Below are 4,770 nucleotides of genomic sequence, written 5' to 3'. Positions count from 1 at the left end.
GAAACTGAAAGAAGCCTGTTGCATATGTGTGTGTGTGTGTGTGTGTGTGTGTCTGTGTGTATATGTTTGTGTGTCTGTGATTGTTCCACCAACATCGCTTGACAACTGATGTTGGTGTGTTTACGTCTCCGTCACTTAGCGGTTCGGCAAGAGAGACCAATAGAATAAGTACTAGGCTTACAAAGAATAAGTCCTGGGATCGATTTGCTCGACTAAAGGCAGTGCTCCAGCATGGCCACAGTCAAATGACTGAAACAAATAAAAGAATATATATATATATATATATATATATACGAGGTAATGAGATTGATTCCCTGACCAGGCTGAGTGTTGTGTTCTTGAACGAGACACTTTATTTCACGTTGCTCTTTCATTTTATTTCAACTATAGAAATGAGTTGTAACAAGCTGTATCGACCTTTGCCTTTCCTGTGGACAAAATCAGTGTGGACAGGGGAGGCTGGTATGTATGGGTGACTGCTGCTTGTCACACCCATGCTCAAACCTGTACCTTGGAGAGGAACTTTCTAAATGCAGTCCGTGGTCATTCATGACCAAAGAGGGCCTATGTCCTTTATCCTTTTATATATATGTACATATGTGTGTGTGTGTGTGGTGTGTGTGTGTAACATACATACATACGGACAGACAGTTTAGATGGTGAATTTGTCAAGGCAAGGAACAGAATGATAGAATGCCTCATATTTTCTTCTGACTTTCCGCCTTTCAAGTTCAGATTTTGTTACGGTCAACTTTGCCATACATCTTTCTGGGGTTGAGAAAAAAGTACCAATCCAGAGTGGTCGATTAGCAGAACTTTTAGAGTCAGACAAGATGCTTTGCAGTTCTAATAGCAACACCTGTGACAGCATTGATGCCAAGCTGTACTGATCTAAGTGTGTGCCCTTTCTCGTTAAATAATAATTAGTAACATGAAGACCCGGCAAGATTAGTGAGACCATAACCGTGGCCTCTACCTGGTATGTAGCCAGTCGACTTATACATACCTTTCCTTCTTGGGACATAAAACTCCACTTGTGAAGACCCGTTGAGGCAAGTAAAAATCAAAAATCAAAAATCAAAAAATCAGAATCAAAATCAAGCCAAATCAAATCAGATATCAGAAAGCAGAACCAAAATCGAAGTCGATCAACATCAATGGAAATTGCAGCTGTGATACCAGTGCCGGTGACAAGTAAGCGAACCATTTGATCGTGGCCGTTGCCAGACTGGAGCCTGGTGCAGCCTCCTGGCTTCCCAGACACTGGTCGAACTGTCCAACCCATGCTAGCATGGAAAACGGACGTTAAACGATGATGATGATGATATATATATATATATAAGTTGATTTTATTTTCAAGCACTTCTTCTTTTATCATTGTATGTGTGCCATTATAAACAAAATGTTGGAACTCAGTTACAATTTCGAGATTATGTCAAGAAGTTTGTCCAATAACAGTTTGTTTTAATGATGATGGATATTGCTTGTTATTCTTGATGGGAAATTATGGAAAGAGACAATTAGCAAAACAAAATTCATTTTCAATAAATGTATGCAATAAATCATTTAACTTTGATGGATATTCAGTTCACTTCTTGTATCTCAATTTCCAAAGTAATCTTTATAGAATTTTCTTGAACACTACTGGAAAGCAATGTTTTGTTTTCTTTTTCTTTTTCTTCCCCCATAATAACAAGCAAGTGCAATTGATGCAAAAGTGTTACTGCCAATGCTATCAGTACTAACTACGGTAACCTGTGTCCCCAGTAAAACTAATTAAGTCATCATTATTTAACTTTTTTTTATTGATTGATCAATTACTGCATTCTTTCTATCATTGTTGTTATTATTATCCCCATCAAGAGTGTGGTTCATGGCAAAATTGGTAAAATGCCAAACAAAACACTTTGTAGCATTTAGTTATGCCTTTACAGTTTGAATTTAAATCCTGCTAAGGGTTGATAAAATAAGTAGTAGTCAAGTACTTGAATCAATTTAACCCTTTAGCACTGCGATTAACCCTTTAGCACTCTTGTAATGCTTATTTATTCACATTGTTTTGAACTAATCATGCATTATCTCATAGTTTCAAGATTTTGATGATGTAATTTTGTTTTTAGAATGACATTGTCGGATAGGTGTGAGAGGCCAGATCTGGCCAGTTTGAACATAAAACAAGCAGAATACCAATTATTCCCTTCTCTGAAATTTGTGACCCCGTACCTTTTATTGAAAACTAATAGATGAAAGAATCAGTAGAACACCTGACAAAATGACTCACAGTGTATAGTTATGTCCTTGTATGTCCTGAGTTCAAATCTTGCTAGGATTGGCTTTGACTTTCTTCCCCACTGGAATTAATATATGAATGAAGTCCTAGAGTCAGTTAAATCAGCTACACTTCCCTCTCCAAATTTGTGCTCATGTCTCAAGGCAAGAGATTAATATTATTGTTGTAGCACAAATACTACACTGTTCTCACTAATTACTGTTGAAATGTCTTTAAATATCTTTACACTTTGAGTTTGAATCCTCCTGAAATCAATTTTGCTTTCATATTTTTCAGCATTGATAATTTCTTTTTAAAAAATGAATAACGTACTAGACTCAATACAATTTGTCTGGACATATATTCTTTTTACGGTCAAGTTTGTGCATTTTCATGGTTGTTACAGTGTGGATTCAGTAATAAATGCCAGGTTATTCACTGGAGTTTATTTACTCAGTCCTACTCTTCCTCTTCAAAAATTTATCATTATCATTGCTATTAAGTACAACTACATTCCAGGTTAGATTGTGTGGCTAAGAAACTTGTTTTCCAACCATAAGGTCTTGGGTTGAATCCCAATGCATGGCATCTTGGGCAAGTCTCTTCTACTATAGTCCTGGACTAACCAAAGTCTTGTGAGTAGATTTGGTAGATGGAAACTGAAAGAAGACTGTTGTATGTATGAATGTATGTCTGTGTGTGTGTGTGTGTGTGTGTGTGTGTGTGTGTGTGTGTATTCATGTGCATATGTGTGTGTGCATGTGTGTTTGTGTGTGTGTGTTCGTATCCTTGTCAAGATGTTTGTAAATGAGCATCATCATCATTACACAAGTGAGGTTATTTTTGTGAAATGTCAGTCTTTTGTGAAATGACATATCTAGCTATAGGAAAATATTACCTTACTTGGAAACAAGAAACTACAGTGATGTACTTGCAAAGCAAGTGATTTGATCTGAGATCGTGTGCTGAAACAAAAACAATTGCAGCGTGGAAGGTGTTTGTAAGCCATTTAAAAAACACACAAAAGCCGTTCGATTCACTTCAACATTTAAGTTTAATTTGTCAAAATATTTTCGTCGCTTTAAGACCGCGACCTGTTCACGCCTCAACAAATTTCGTCTGTCTCAGACAAGCATAGAAGAGTGTTAGTGAGATGATTATTTTTATTAACATTATCATTACTATTATTGTTGTTGAAAAAAAAGATGATAGTCTTGATTTTACGGTTTTTAGTTTTGTCACTTTCACTTCTAAATTAAAGAATTACTATGGTTAATTCTCTCCTGCTAGAATGATAAAATAAGTTATTTGTTGATTAAATGTCAAAATTTCTGAGATGATTAGTTGCTAATAAAATTTCAGTTTTTCAGTCTATTAACCTTTCGGAGATGAAAGTAAATATTTAGTATTAACATCTACACTATGTTTCAACTGGTTTGATCTTCATTTGTCATCAGGTTCCACACCTGAATCCAGACAAGCAATATGCACATACCTAGGCATAAGACACTTAATGACAATAAGGAATCAAATGTAGTCAAGATATGTAAATATTGGTTTCCAATTTTGGCACAAGGCCAGCAATTCGGGGACGGGGGGGCAAGTTGATTACATTGAATCCAGTGCTCAACTGGTATTTATTTTATCGACCCTGAAAAAATGAAAGGCAAAGTCAACCTCAACAGAATTTGAATTCAGAACATAAAGTCAGATGAAATACCACTAAGCATTTTGCCTGGTGTGTTAAGGATTCTGCCAGCTTGCTGCCTTATAGATATGCAAATATTAAACAGAATATTTCAAGACCGGGGATGAGATTAACAGACAGAGAAATTAAAATCTTAGATCAACAGGTATTTACTGAGGTTAATGAAACTGAATGTTTCCATTTCACTATATGACTTTCTACCTCAAAAATATCACTCAAGTGGGTAGAATTGTTAAATGGTCTGTGGTATTTGTTCCAATCCTACTAAGGTTAACATTGCCTTTCACTGTCTTGAGTTCAATAAAATTGAATACCAGTCAAGTACTGGGATCAATGGTAACATTCTTCCACTGCTCTAGGGACCAAATCTGTAGATTTTTACTCCACTCTAAACACTTTGCAACGTTAGTTTTTGAAAGTAATGGTTTTCTGATTGCAGCCCTCCTGTGAAATATGGCTTTGTGCAGCTCCTGGTGAACAGTTTTTGTGGAAACTGGGTTCTTGAGGTGGTCATTAAGTTCGGCAGTAATTTTTGGAGCTGTACTTTTGTGATCCTCTCTAACAATTCGCGTAAGAGTCCAATGTTCCCTATCTGAAAGTTCTGGCTTTCTTCTGGAGTTTTGTTTCGACAAGGAGATTTTTCCCTCTTTTTCAAAGGCTGTCATTACTTTCAAGACAGTACTTCTTGACACACCAAGCATTTCAGCTGTTTTCGTTATGCTAGCCCCTGCCATACAACAACTTGACCTCTTTAAAAGTCCGATAGATCTGTTATTGTAATGAATTTTAATTA

The 4,770-nt window shown here is 36.2% G+C and overlaps 1 long non-coding RNA gene across 1 annotated transcript in view; it reads right to left on the bottom strand.

Annotated features, from left to right (window-relative positions):
• Positions 1-4,575: 4,575 nt before the first annotated feature.
• The window catches only part of LOC115211590, an 8,662-nt gene continuing 8,467 nt past the window's right edge, over positions 4,576-4,770 (bottom strand). The window contains exon 3 of the long non-coding RNA XR_003881670.2: positions 4,576-4,770. This exon is cut by the window's right edge and continues 17 nt beyond it. This is a non-coding gene — a long non-coding RNA (uncharacterized LOC115211590).

The sequence above is a fragment of the Octopus sinensis genome, linkage group LG5, assembly GCF_006345805.1.
Source record: "Octopus sinensis linkage group LG5, ASM634580v1, whole genome shotgun sequence".
In the NCBI taxonomy this organism is placed as follows: Eukaryota; Metazoa; Mollusca; class Cephalopoda; order Octopoda; family Octopodidae; genus Octopus; species Octopus sinensis.
The sequence above is the reverse complement of the archived record's forward strand: the minus strand, read 5'-3'. Positions and strand labels throughout refer to the sequence as shown.